Source organism: Rhinolophus hipposideros (genome assembly GCF_964194185.1).
Source record: "Rhinolophus hipposideros genome assembly, chromosome: 18".
In the NCBI taxonomy this organism is placed as follows: Eukaryota; Metazoa; Chordata; class Mammalia; order Chiroptera; family Rhinolophidae; genus Rhinolophus; species Rhinolophus hipposideros.
The window spans coordinates 7,371,213-7,386,402 of record NC_138064.1 but is presented as its reverse complement, the minus strand read 5'-3'; the positions used below and the strand labels follow the sequence as shown (position 1 = coordinate 7,386,402).

Genomic DNA, 15,190 nt, shown 5'->3' with positions numbered 1-15,190 from the left:
AAACATACTCTCTAGATTCAACACAGACCGAACCATGGATGAATTCACACAAGGGACAGAAGTTTCAGGATTTAAGCCAAGAAATGTGTTTTCCTTCCAAGTCACAGTCTTCTAATATCTATGCCCCACTGTCTTTTTGGTGACTAGGAGAGAATTATAAGCAGGCACGTGAAGGATGAACCTTCTGCAGACAGTAATGTGATGACAGAATGTTGGTTTCCTCCTCTGGAAAGTTTGTTACATCCAGGGCAGATGTGGGGACAGTGGAATGACAGTCAAGTAGTCACCATTGCCACCGCAGGACCAGGGCATTGCAGAGCCAGTGGCATTTGCCTCCCCACATCTGACATCTGGTCTGGCCCACGCCTCAGTCATGGTGACCTCAGACGGGACTGGTCTTCAGCAAATCTGAGTACAGGGAAAGTTCCATGCCAGGCGTCCCTGGGGCTCTTACTCAGGGACGAGGAAGCCATGTGAAAGGGCTCTTCCAAAAGAACTGCAGAAGGATGCAATGCTCGTATACATGAATAATAGTGCTTCTTTCTGCAAACGTTTACTGAGTGCCTGTTATGGGCTCGGCGATGGGAATATCTATCTGCTTTCAGGACCTCCAGTCTACTCAAGGAAAAAGCACACGAAACAGAGGGTTAGGCAGCATGAGAGCTGCCAGCACAGAGAGACTCAACGTGAAAGAGAAGGAGATGCCAGGCAATCAAGGAAGCTTCCCAGAGGAGGAGACTAATGGCCAGTGGGAGATGTGGGTCCAGGGCACCTCACTCTCTCTTCTCACCCACCAAAGTGGCTGATGCCTTTTCTGTGACTTATTTTCCGCTTTAACTTTACCCTTAAAATGCATTTCAACCTGATTTCACCTGAGTAGGAATTCTGGTCTCTAATAGTCACTGAGGAAGAGCCGTGAACCCACCACCCTTTCCCTCACCATCAGTTTCCCAGCAGAATTTTCAGAGGGTACCAGAGAAAGCGGGAGCTAAAGGAGATGCCTGCCCTATTGCAGTAACTATGGACTGGGCTCTCCCCTGCCTCAGTCTCCTCTCCAGAAGGCTGAGTAGCCAATGGAAGGGCTTCCATCCCCTCCTCATGGGGCAGCTTTCCCCACCACCTCCCTGCCTCAAAAACCTTATCCAGGACTCATAAGAAAAGATCCTCAAGAAACGTTTAGCAACAAAATGAAAATTAAAACATCAGAGACACAGAGGGAGTAAAAGCCACCGATGGGAGAAAACAGCTGCGTGTGGAAAGATTAGGAAATAAAAGAAACGCAAAGGATTTAGAATCTGTTTTAAGCGCACTGGAAGAAAAGCCCTCCAGTACTGGGAGAACAGGTCCAAGTTCAAACCCTGGCAATAAAACGGTTTCATCCTCTTGAGGCTGCCTAATAACATTTCATCTTGAGGTTTGTAATTCTTTTTTCGCTCCTTAGCACTTTCTAGGATGATACTTGTCAAAGTAGAGTCGGGACCACTTGCATTAGAATCACCTGAGAGACTTGTTAAGAGGAAGTTTCTGGGTCCCCAGTGATTCCAAAACATTTTGAAGTCTGAGTACCACAGCGCGAGGTACTTTGTCATTCTTAACTGGATGCAGTACCCATGCTAAATCACTGGGTTAAATTGCTGTTTAAAATTTGAAGGAGACACTAGTGGCTAAATTGATCCTCTTAGAAATTGTTAGATTCTAAAAGTAGCGATGGCGCAGGCACATTATGACCAATTTTAGATGACGTAAAATGTACACACTAAAGCCAGGAAGATCGTTCCAAAGCATAAATCTGATCACATCACGCCCTTGGGCAAAACACTTCAGTGGCTTCTCACTGCTCTTTTCATAAAGGGCCAGACCCCTGGCCCCATGTGCCGTCCTCCCCACTCTAACTCAGGTCTGGAGTGCTCCCAGCCCCTGGCTCTCTATCTTAAGTTCCATCAGCGTCCAAGCATGCCCTTCACGTGACTTTCACATAAGCTCATCCCCACAGGGACTCCTCTTTCCCTGGTAAAACCCATTCTCCCTCTTCCCAAACCTCCCTCAGTACATTAATCCCCCTGCCATCAGCCCTTCCAGCATCAGTACCTTTCCCCCACAGCCCTTGGTACAGTTTAAATGTCACATTTATTTGTGTGATTCTTTGATCAATGTACATTTCCTTCGCCAGCGTCTATGCAGCCCATGAAATCAGCATCGGTTCTATTTCATTTCCGAGGAAAGAGACTCACCATTGTTTATGTATCACCTGGCACACCCCATGGTACATAGCAGTGCTCAATAAATATTTGTGCATGAACAAATGAGTTAAAGAGTATTTCAAAAGCAAACACGGGAGGCAAATTCAGACCCGCAGTAGCCATCAAGAATTTAAAATGCACTCTGGTCCCTCTCCTAAAAGTCAAAGGCTCCGATGTCTCTCCAGTACCCTGAAGATCAAAATGTTATGGTAGTTTTCCTTCCTGTGAACCTGACACAGGAAACTGTCTTTTGCACGAAACGCTTCAAATGGATGAGTCCAACTCTTCATAATGGAATTCCTGGATTTTTGAAAAAAGAGTGGAATTCAACATTAAAACTGCTATAAAGCCATTTATCTGGGCCTTGCATTGATCTGGTTATGAAAAATTACCCTGCAGCCTGTTCGTTATCTGAAAGATATATGTTGAAATAAAAACTGCCTAGCGATTTCCACAATGATTTCTTATATTTTTGTATACCTTCGTGTGCCTTACCACTCTCGGATCCAGGTGTCAATTCTCAGCCTGTTTTATGGGGCACTTTCACATGCTAGGACTGTTAGTAGCATATTTGAAAAGATTTCCAATAGCCCTGAACAAGTCAGCAATAATTACAACACAATTTCTATGACAGTGGAACGATGTCTCATGGGGATATAAATGAATGCACCATCACTGCCATTTCCCCTCGAACACCTTTCTGGCAGTTGGCCCAGGCTCAGGTAACGGATGGTTTGCTACCCTGACTGTATTCTTTTACATGCTCCTGATGCAAAGCTCTCCCGGCAAATTATCCCCTATCCTTTTCCAAGTAGCATGACCACTCAACACAATGTTCCAGAATGACAGGTTCAACTGAGGCAAAAAAGAACTGGACAAACCAATGGAAACTTGGCAGCAGAAGAGGGGAGCATTTGGTGTGTGGCAGAGGGGAGTGTTCAGTTGGGACCCACATGATGTTGGGCAGCCAGCCTCTCTGACATGTAAACTTCCTCATCTGTGGAATGGGTACAAGGTGAAGTAATAACGTTTGAATCACTGTTAAACTGACATGTACTTTGGTATGGATGTGATTCTCTTACTGTAAGTCTGTATTTCACTCTATAAATCTTTGTTTGGGTCTTTAAACATTTAACACTGAATCCTATTTAAAGTTACAACCAATCCTGACATACAGCAAAGAGGCATTGCAACACAGCTGACAATCTAGCAGCTGAACAATCCGTATTTACCACCCTACTTGGGAGAAGAGAAAGTGATGGGAAATTTTATTTTGGACTAAAGATAGTGTGTAATTTGTCAGGTACCAAACAAGATTTGCATATAGTGCTCAGATAAGTGACTCTTTATGACTCTTGTAATGGATTGCGGAGGAACTATACTACTTTCAAAGCACAGGTTCAGAGAAGTCATTTCCATTGGCACATTTCTCTCACATACTCTGACTTCATGGCAGTTTAGTGTCTATATTGAGGCTTTTTTTTTCTCCGACCCACTCCATAAAAGCCATTCCCCAGTGACAGGTCCATGAGCTAAGCTTAATGAGCTGGTAAGCCTGTCAGCTAGTTGCTGCCTTCCTGAAGGCATATAACGTAGAAAAGACACCCGGGGGCGGCAGGATGGCTCCGTTGGTTAGAGCACGAGCTCTGAACAACAGAGCTGCCGGTTCGATTCCCAAATGGGTCAGTGAGCCACATGCCCCTGCAACTAGATTGAAGACAACGAGCTGCCACTAAGCTTCTGGAGGGGCAGCCGGATGGCTCAATTGGTTAGTGCGCGAGCTCTCAACAACAAGGTTCAATTCCTGCATGGGATGGTGGGCTGTGCCCCCTGCAACTAAAGATTGAAAATGGCGACTGGACTTGAAGGTGAGCTGCGCCCTCCACAACTAAGATTGAAGGACAACAACTGGACTTGGAATTGATGGGTCCTGGAAAAAAAACACACTGTTCCCCTACCCCAATAAAAATCTTTAAAAAAATAAAAAGAAAGAAAAGGCACCCAAACATACTGCAACAGCCTTCTACTTAAGTGGCCATAAAATGAAGTGTCCAACCTAGGACACCTCTGAAAGTGAAAGTTGTTATGCTGGGACAACAGATTAATTATTAATTATGCTGGGACAACAGAGTTATAATACTGGGTCTGTACACTCAAAAATAGTCATCCTATTTTTATTTTTCTACTTTTATCTCCACAGTGTTTTCTAACGTGGTTTATGGGCTCCGAGAAAAATTAACACTTTACTACCACCCACCTGCCAATGAGCATTTCAATAGTCCCCTAACTTACTGGCAGGTTCCACATGATTCAAAAAGGGCCGTTTACACAGTGTTATTGGAAACATGAGCTTCCTTAACAGGCAACATAATCCTGTGAAACCCAGTTCAACTGAACTACATTCCTGCCAAATGCTCCTCTACCATCACTCCACAAACTGGGGACTTCTCACTGGGCTCCTGTTCACACTGGGGAAGTATTAACACAACCCGCACCCAGAAAGCTGGAGTCAAGGGAAGGGAAAAAGCCCTGATTAGCCGCCTCGAGTCTCTCTACCCAAAGCAAAATAATAATAAAACAGAAAAATCCCAGGTTCGTTCTAAATCGATGGGGGATAGAGTTCTATTTACAGGAGTGTTATTTGAGGACCCCCAGTGGCTAACTTGATTCATTATGTCGGTTCTTTTAATCCCAATCGATGATAATTTTCCCTGGCCTTTATTTCAGCAGTTTACTCCTCCTGTATTCTTGAAGAAAAGATACATAAATCACATTAACAGTCTACTCAAGATTTGAGAAGGAATTACCTAGGCTTTCTGAAGAAGATGAAATAATCAATGTGTGTCTTTAAATGATTTAAGCGAGATATTTGAATAAAAAACCTGAATAGAAACTATTGAATTAGTAATAATAACATCAATAGTAATAGTAAATCCAACCCAATACTTGCAGGGTACTCTACGATCATTATTACATTTGATTACCTCAGCAACTCTAACAGATAGAGACGTACATTACCTCCTTTTGAAAACTGAAGCTGAGAAAGATAATCAGCTTACACCACGTCATCCAGCCCACAGAGTCGAAAAGATATTTGAACTCTCAACCATCAAGTATGTATTTATTTTGTTTTAAACCTCAGACTCCTATTCTTCCCCTTTCCCAAATCCAATAAGTCCCCAAATCTTCTATTTTTTTTCATCAGTCTCACTATCCTTTCCCTCTGTCTTGCATCCAGCTGGAGGGGAAGGGTCTCCAGAGGTTGTCTCCTTAAAGGAGGAGATTAGCCTCCTACTCAGACTGGAAGGTGGGGGCAGAGCAATCAGTCTTCAAAGTCCATTGACATAGCATGCACATGGCTTTATTTATTTATTCATTTGACCAAGATTGTGTGTTTATTCAAGTAGGCCTAGAAGGGAGCAACTTACAGCTTCCATCTTTCCTCGGTATACCATCTAATTCCTGCTGTACCATCTAGCTTCCATGTTCCCTGGGGAGTTATATTTCTCTTTGAATTCCAGATCTGTCTTTTCCTTGCCTAAAATCCTTTGGCTTTCCTTTCTGCTCAATCCAAATGCTCCTCTCAGGGAAGAGTTGACCCAAGGCCTCTTCCAGACTTTCTCCCCACCGCCCTGATTGCTCTATTCCCTGGAGACATCCTGTTCTTTCTTTCAGACTCACTATTAATACTTAATGCTTTGAGATCTTTCTCAAAGTCACTTCATTGTGAACTCCTTCCTCTGTGATCTGCAAAATGCGCTACATATACATTTATCACACTCCATTTTGACTATTAATGGAGTCCATCTCCCATAGTGCCCCCATCCTCATACTGTTCATATGAAGAGGGACTTATTATGTCCAGCAAGTGGCTTGACTACACGACATAAAATGTGATCAAAATGGCTATTGAATGAATGAGTGAATAAATGGATAAAATATAATGAATGCTGCAGGCTCAGGATTTTTTCAATTTGAAACTGTGTATATGCCTTTTAAATGTAAGCCACACGTTTCTTTTTAAAAATACACTACAATGAATAAATAAAGCTTTATTGTGCTTCTCTCTATAACTATCCAGACAAATGTTTTCAAAACTTTCAATTGAAGATTGGACAGTAATTGAGAAAATAGTTCTAGAGTTGAAGTCACTTCCTGTCAGTAGAGTAAGTCTAAAGATGCTGGAAGCACATTCCTTCCTTGGTTTAAAAAAAAAAGAAAAAAGAAAAAAGTTTTGATTTAATAGGATTTGTGCTGTCTTGCTATAAAAGTGACAAGCACTGGAGAAAATTGGATTGAACAGCTGATATAATAGTTTCTTTGCTTCTACAAGCTTTCCATTATTAGGAGAGCTGCATGGATGTGTGTGTGAGAGACTCTCTAACACACACACACATACACAACACACACTTACTAGTGTATGGAAGAATCAGTCGCCATTTCCTCAAACCTAAATGCTTGAGCTCTCAGTCACTTCCCACAGAGTGGCCCATAATTGGAATAATGAGGGCACAGGATCCATGATAAAAATGGTGGGGTGGAGCAGGGGTGAGGAAGGGCAGGAGTCAAGTAAAAACCAGCCTTACTGAGTGTTATTGGAATTCACTCTTCACGCAGCCAAAATTACACCGTCTAACCAAAGGCCCTTCGCTAGCTCTGCCTCCCAAGCCACATGCCTTCTGAGGGCCAAGGGCTAAGCCAGCTGTGGCTCTGTATTTGGGTTAAGGAGCCCGAAAACAGAAAGAAAAGAAAAATTATTTTGAAATGTATTACGCTTCGAAATTAAGGGTAATTGTGTGTAGCAGCCTGGAAAATACAGCTCATCCAGTGCAGCTTAGCCACAGAACCCCACAGCACAAACGTTGGCTCTCTAAGTGCAATTTCAAAAAAAAAAAAAAAAAGTCACAAAGGGCGGAAGGAAGGGTGGAGGGCTGCTATAGGGTTGTGACTTTAAAGAAGCCTGCTGCATGGAGGAGACAGAGCGAGTATACAAGTCAGCAACATTCCCACATTGCTTCAGCCACTAGAAGCTCCTGAGCACTGCTACAGCAACCAAACAGCGGAGGTAAAGAAAAGGTTGATGGATAATTACATAAGAAAATACATGCGGCAACTTTAGGCTAGAAATCTCAACAGACAGAGTGGGGAAGGGCTTCACATAAAGCAGTACCTTTAAGCTTCTCCCCTGACCTGCCACAATGTCCCGGTCACACTAAGTGGGATTATCAGTGTCTATTACTATCCTACTAGCTAAGGTACATTTTGCAAGCAGAGGAGGAGGCATTTCACCCAGTTCACTCCTTCCCACGCAGACATTTCCTCAATCTTGTGACAGAGGCCTCTGAATGAGCCAAACTGACATTGGTTACCTACCTTCCTCATTTCACGTGTCTTATTCCCATTATGCACAGGTTACAGCACCTGCAGTAACCAGTGGCCAGAATTCAAGACCTTGTAAGGAAACCAACACATAAAATCACTAGTTCTTATCTTTTTCCCTACCAGAAAGAAACACACATGAAATTCAAGCTTGAAACCAGTTGGGGTTAGGAAGATAACTGCAATAGAAGAGAGAAGGAAGCTAGAGACGAAATTTAGAGAGCGAGAAGAAATAAATGAACATAAAGTGTGAGACCACCCAGCTGTGACTATACCACATTAGCGGCTAAGGAATAACCAGTAAATAAAAAAATCGGGGGTGTTTATAACTGCTGCCAAAAGTCTAGCCTATTGATAGCACAGAATTATGCAAGGAAACAAAGCAGTAGTTCTCACCTAAGGGAAGAGGGGTTGCCCCACCCTTTCTCCAGGACAGGTGGTAATGTCTGGAGACCTGTGGAGCCATCACAACTGGGTATTGCTCCTGGCATCTAGTGGATAGAGGCCAGAGAAGCTAATAAACACTCTACAATGCATTGTCCAGCCCCAAATGTCAATAATGCGGAGGTTAAGACTGCTTGAAGTAAAGAGTCAAGATAAAATGGGCAATAGCCTGCAAGTAGAAAAAGAACAGAATCAGTACCCTCAGCATCAGCCAAGGGAGAAAACACCCTGGTTCAAGACCCCAGTCTCGCTCCCTGCCTTGGGATTAATCTACAGGGCAGCAGAAGCAGCAAAGTTATGCTACCTGGAAAATACTCGGTGAAGTGCATTCCCTGAGCCCAGTTAGTTACCCCACCAATGGGTTTCCTACTTCTGCTTTCACCATGACTCACCCACAGAGAAAAAAGTGTTGGCTAGATAAGTGTCTATTCCGCTTGGCAAACATCATTCTCATTTTTATTTAATGAATTGCATTCTAGCTTTTATGCTTCACTATCATGAGTTTGGATGATGGGTATGCGGTCCCTGAGAAAAGGTTCCATTGATTCTCAAGGCTCAGAAGGTCAACGTTGGGATGAGATATCCAGAGGCAGACACCAACTGTGAAAACCTTGGCCTCAGGGGTGACAGACACACATCTCTAGGTGCCACGGCAACCCTGGGCACATCCATCAGAACCCAGGGCATTTCCACCAGGGTACAGGAGTGAAAGGCAGCATAGCTAGACATGGGGGTCCTGGCATCAGATCAGGATAGTCCAAGAAAACCAGCAAGAGGAGGAAGTCACCAGCAACGGCATCGAGATACCAGGGAAAGGAACAGCAGGGGGAAAACAGAAAAGCTGATATCAGCTCAGATCTATTCTCCAAATACCCCGGGACATTTCCTTCTTCCAAGCCACATCTATAAGCATGAAATTGGATACTACGACACTGGCTATTCCGCACCATTTCCAAACCAGCACGCCCGAAGGAAGGGTGTCAGCTATACTCTCAAGGAAGAAACTGTCGCATGGATCCCGTGACTCCACGCCCAGGGAGATAGCACACTCAGGGCTTACCTGACCATGGCACCCTCAAACCACTGCTCCTTCTCCAGCCAGGACTACCCACCTCACACCTGACAATCCTGAAGTCCGGCACGTAGTACGTTTTCCAATGTTTTATACTAAAGAATATTTTGTCCCTGACATTAACTATTAGAACTAAAATAGCCAAAACTGTAGCAGCAATTCCTAAAATTGAGGCTCCAATAAATAATCTTGCTCAGATTCTGGAAACCAGGGTTTGTGGGGGCCTAGAACACTGACTGAGAATCACCATCTCTTTCCATTTATACATGTGACTAATTTCTGTACTCAGCACTACGCCAGGTTGTTGCTGTTTGATGAGCTGCCATTCCTTCCCCGACACAAATTCCCATCAGCTACTTCGCTGTTCACCCCACCGTAGGCCAGTGACAAAACTCCACTCAAACTGTACGTGCACTTATCCTGTGAAAGTTTAGAAAACATTGTACTAAGTCACAAATTAACTTGACCATGGATCAACAGTGTTTTGCAGTCTTCAGTTCTGGCTATCATTAAAAAAAAAAAAAAAGTCCCAATTGTTAATACTCAGACAACCTAAATTATCCAGAGAACTGAACATGGCAAACAGTGTGTGCATTATGCATGCAAGCTGGCTTCGCTGTACCTGAAAACGCAGTGCTAGGCATATTCAAAGGCTGTCCTGGGCCACACGAATGTCACGAGGGCCACACTCTGTCCCCTGGATGGTTGGCCTTCAAAATCCTTATGTTTGGTACAGTGCTGAAGTCTTCAGCCTCTTTCGTCTTTGGTTGGCCAGTCCCAAGTCCAGGTCAGCTAAAATGCTGAATCTAATTATGTACCACAGCAGTGTGGCCGCCACCAGACGAGATTCCTACTGTCTTTGCAAACTTCGGAGAGTAATTACCGTCATGTATGTGGGGTGTACTAGGTGTAAAATATGAAAGGAAAAGTTGAGCAAGTTCCGAAGACTTCAAAAGCTTAAAGACCTCAAAAGCTCTAAATGAAAAGTTGGCCAGAAAAGAGTATATTTGGTCGTTTTATCCCAAGTAAGGCTAAGGAGTTATTTTGGAAGAATCTACTGCCTCTACATATCACTCAACTAAAAGTCACGCTGCTTGGATTTCCAGTTTCACCAAGATGGCAGCCTCCGGGCCTAGCACACCAGCACATTCCATAAACCGCAGTATTTCAAAGTTAAGTCAACGGCTTGTGCTTTCACTGCATCTGCTTCAACATTTCAAAATAACATCCCTTGAAGGAGATAAAAACCAATAGCATTTTGTAAGGAGAGAGGGACCACTAAGTATTTCTTAAAGTATGGCCCAGTGAACCACTTTCATCAGAATCCCTGGCAAGTTGGTTAAAAAACATAGATTCCTACGACCTCCAGAATTTTTAATACTGATTTTTTTTTTTTTACCACGATCGACATTAAGCGATATGTTTGTTTGACATTAAGATTCGATGTTTGTTTTCTAAAACACTATTTTCCATTGTACTCTTCTCTTTCATGTTTTAAACTGTGGGTCTGGACCTAATAATATATTATGATCCGCTCCTGGATTGCAATCCTAAACTTCAAAAGCATTGGACTAGTTGAATAGAAGGAAGCAGAACTGGAGTTGTGTAATCAGCAACGAACACTTGAGGCTTTGTGATGTAGGCGATCTAGAAACTCCCTACATTTTCCAAATTCAACAGAATACATGTCTTATAAGCCAAACCATCCACTTGGCCGGTTTCAGGCGTTAAAAAGTAGTTGCAGGCTTCGGCGGCAAACCTTAAGGGTACCCACTGTCATAGATCCAGACGGGAAAAGTCCTCTGTAGAAATGACCTACCTCCACACCTTCAGTGTTAACAAAGATGATAACATAAGCCAAGTGTGCCCTCAACTGAGCCCCTTGGCCCGCCCCCAGCCACATCCTCTCAGCAAGGGCTTCAAAGCACTGCCATCCTCCATGTCTCCCCACCCATTCACACCAAACACCCAAAGGGGGTAAATTACTTTAAAACACTTATGCAGTGTCCTATCTTAACACTGTAATTTAATAAATGCTTATGATTTAGTAGCACTGCACAAGCCCCTCACTGTTTTCTCTGTCATTTTTCTCCTCCTAGGTGTTTCTCTCTTCTCCCCTGCATCTGCCATCCAGCTTCTTCCTGCCCCTCTCTCCTTCCTCCCTTATTGCCTCTCATCCTCTCTCTCCACTTCCACCTACTGGGAGAGCAGACTGGGATTCAGAGATGTCTCTGACTTCACCCCACTCACAATCCTTCTTCAGAGGGGAGGATTTCTCTGGGGAAAGCAACGTACTTTGGAAAGACTTTCTCCAAGGGGAGTGACAAAACAAACACCAGATCTAGAGTGGAAATGCGTTCTTAATAACCAGTACCTATTTACCACTGTCCCAAGAAATCACCTCTCTGTTTCTTTCTTCAGGCTGAAATTCTAAGGGAAGGCTCTACTCAAGGCAGAAAGAGGTCTGCAAGAAGTGCAGCTGGGCACAAGGGAGAGGACAGAGGAGAAAAAGCAAAAGTCTGTTACCTGGGCACCTTACTTGCCACTGGTGCTACAATATTTTGCTGGTATATTACCCTGGTAAACCTCTCGGCACCTCTTATTCAGGCAGTCAGCACATATTTATTGAGCACCTACTATGCTAGGAATCAGTCTAGAGTCTAGACCTGTAAACAAGACAAGGTCTCTGCCCTCTTGGAACTCCTATCTAATGGGGGAGACACACAATAATCATATAAACAAACCAATATATAATGCCAGAGGATCATAAGTGCTACGAAGGAAAGCTGAGTAACATAAGAGGAGCAGGAGGTGGCAAGTTGCTATTTTATATGAGGTATTCAGGGAAGGCTCCCTGGAAGCTGGCAGCTGGGCAGAGACCTGAAGGAAGTAAAAGAGTGAGCCATCTGGATGGGTAGGAAAAACCTCCTGTTCAAAAGGAGTAACATATGCAAAGGCCCTGGGGAGAGAACTTGGTGAAAGAGCGTAAGGCAGTCAGAGCCGGTGCAGTTAAGAAGGGCAGAGAGATGAGACATGGTGGTGGGGGGGAGGAAGGGTGTGGCAATATGGCCATCAACAGCACCACCCACCCTATAGCCCAGTGGCTACTCCAGGCCCTCAGTTCCACCAGACCCGGTTCTGGGCTTGCCTCCCAGCCTGCCCCTCCCTGACACCTACCAAGCTTCTTCCCCATTCCCTTCCCTCCAGACAATATCCCCGCTACATAGCTGCAACACTCCAGGTCTTTCCCGCACAAGTTCCCAAGAAGACAACCAGTATGTCTAATTTAGAGACTGTCTTTTCTGAGTAGTAAATTGAGTAGGAAAGGTCACATACACATTTAACCACAGCCCTTGAAAGATAGGACATGTGCCTAGTAAAGAGCACAGATGTGGAAGGTCAGTTCTAAGGGAAAAAGTCTGCTCCGTGACAGCAGGCGATCCGGCCTTCTAACTCACAATGCCCGGTTCTGTAAACTGGGGGACTGGAATCCTTGAAACAACCTTGGGAAGTGGGTATGGAGGTGAGATAATATGAAAAATCATGACCGGAGGAAGTCCTTAATAACAGCTGCTGCCAACCAGGTCTTTTCCATCTAAGAGTGGGGGTAAATCCCTCTAGCTCCCAAAGTTACCCTCAAAGAGTTGATATACACACAGGTCATTTTATATATATACATATATGTATATATATATATATATATATATATATATATATATATATATATATATATGTGTGTATATATACACACACACACACACACACACATTATATGTATGTATACTATATAAACATACAGGTCATTAATTCCTTTTACTTTATGGACAACAAAAAAAAACCTCAAAATTTCCCTCTGTCCCCCCACCGCACCCCCAAGTCACTGGCAGCCCTAAATGGGGACCCCGTGGCCTCTGTCCCAGGAGGCACAAACCCTTTTCTTAGCTTCTCTGAAAGAAATCTTAACTACAACGAATTAGGTCCAAATCATTCATGGGCAACGGTGTTAGCAGGCCCATACCCTGAGCACAGGGCATCACAAAACACACTCCATGAGTCTCAGGAGCTGTCCAGAGGCCCAGAGCCGGGTCACTACGGGGGGCCAAGCCCTGCGGCTTTAGGTCAATGCAGCTTCCAACACCAGCAACCCCAGCTTGAAGCTTCCAACTTCAAAGGGCCCCCAGGCGCGAAAGGGTCACGCGGCGGGGAGTCCCCGGCTCCAAAGCCCCTTGAAGTCTCACACACACACACACACACACACACACACACACACCCTCACCGCCCTCGCGCGCGCCCGCAGCACAACACGGACTTCCCAACCCCAAACACGCGCGCACCCCCGGGTCGGCTGAGTTCTGTATTTCCTCTTCCTCAAAGCTACTCCTGCCATCTCCGCCGCCCCTCTCCACTCCGATTTTAGGGCCCCCAGAGCTTCGCTGCCCCCTTTCTCTGAAGGCGCGGTGGGTGCGCCCCCTCTTTGATGCCAGTGTCTTGTATCGAAGCCCCCCACCGTCTTTGCCGGTCCCGGGAGGCGTGTATTTGCTCACAGTGGCCCCCGGGACTCCCAGCTGCCCCAACCACCCGCTCCAGTCCCTCTCGGCCCTCCCTTCCTCGAGCCCATCACCGCCCCCTCCCAGGACCGCGCTCGCTGGGGGATTCCCTCCCGTCTGCCAGTGCTCGAGAAATGCCGGGAGTCCGAGCCGCCAGTTCCTCCTCCCGCGCAGCTCCCAGTGACTGCAAGCCCCCAATCTCTCACTCCCCGTGGCCCCAAATCCCAGTCGCCGGCCGCGCAGCCCTCCTGCCGGCCCTGGACGAAGCGTCTCTACGGGTTCCCGGGCCCCAGGCCCCGCTCTCCATCCCCGGGGGCCCCTCCCCCCGCCCCCATTCCCATTCCAGCCCCCCATCCACCTCTGCCCAGACTTCCCCAAATGCCCAGCGCCCCGTCGCGCCCGCAGCCGTCACCCCGCAGAACGCCGCGGCCACCCCCGCCCGAGCCGCGGCAGCCCCAGGGAGGAAACAAAAGTGTCTCCGAGGCGACCAGAGTCCCCGGGAGCAGGACGCCTCCTCCTTGCCCCAGCCCCATCCCCCCACCCCCACCCCACCCCCAGGTCTGCCGAGGTCAGCGAGCCGGGGCTCCGCGCCAGCTCAGGAAACTTTACGAACCTGCCCGGGGTCGCAGGACAGCAGCAGTGGCAGCGAAGGTTCCCAGCGAACAGACCTCTGCGACCCGCGACCATTGGAGGGGGCCCGGAGGCTCTGTCGCCCTGCGCGGGGCCGCGGCGGTGTGGGTGGTCTGGCTATCCCGTGCCCATCCTCGCCCGCTAGCGCTCGCCCGAGCACACGCACTTACACTCCGGGTCCGCAGGCTGCTGCTCCGCCGCTTGCCGCTGCTCTCACTTCCTCTTCCTTCCTCCTGCTGGCCAGAGACACATTTTGCAGCTGCAAGGCATCCAGAGATCAGCCACGAACTCTCCTCCGGAGCGGACGCCGCGGAGTGGCCGCCGCCGCCCCCGGCACCTGCGCCTGGACACGCGTGGTCGGCGCGTTCGCCTCCCGCCTGCGCGCTGGTGCCCGCCTGGTCCTTTGCCTGGGGCGGGGAAAGGGTGGGGGCGGGTGCCCACGACTTTTTGAAGTCCCCTTACTTAAAAAGAAAATGTCAAACACCGTGCACGCGTCAGATCTGCGGTAAATACTAAGTGTACAGAGCAGGACTTCTCGGAGGAGCTCACAGGCGGCGTTTTGCAGGCACTGATTCACTCCGTCACCCGCATAGCGCCACCTTAAGGAGACCGAGAGCGAGTGGCATCTTTTTACGTACCTTCATTTTTGGCAACTGGTTTGGAACTTGGAGGGGAAACTTCGGTGGGTTGTTTTAAAGCTACTTTAAGAGGCTGGTGTGTTTGTTTTGACGTTCTAGCCCTATCCTTGGGCAGCATGGCAAAAATAACTACATCACTGCCTTCCCCTAACCCTCACGGAGGCATTTACAGGCTACAAGATTTATTCCTAATCAGTTAAGCCAGGGCCTCCCTAAATTTGCATAAAACAAGATGTTCCA

General features: G+C 46.5%; 1 protein-coding gene across 7 annotated transcripts in view; it reads right to left on the bottom strand.

The window, feature by feature from the left end:
* Positions 1-14,887, bottom strand: part of ELMO1 (engulfment and cell motility 1) — a 478,109-nt gene extending 463,222 nt beyond the window's left edge. For 2 of the 7 annotated variants that reach the window (XM_081079148.1, XM_081079151.1), the window contains exon 1: positions 14,483-14,887. The gene's annotated coding sequence lies outside the window, so the exon portion shown is untranslated. Of the gene's footprint in view, positions 1-14,295 lie in introns of all 7 variants that reach the window. The other 5 variants (XM_081079150.1, XM_081079146.1, XM_081079152.1 and 2 more) reach the window with 5 other exon arrangements.
* Positions 14,888-15,190: the final 303 nt, after the last annotated feature.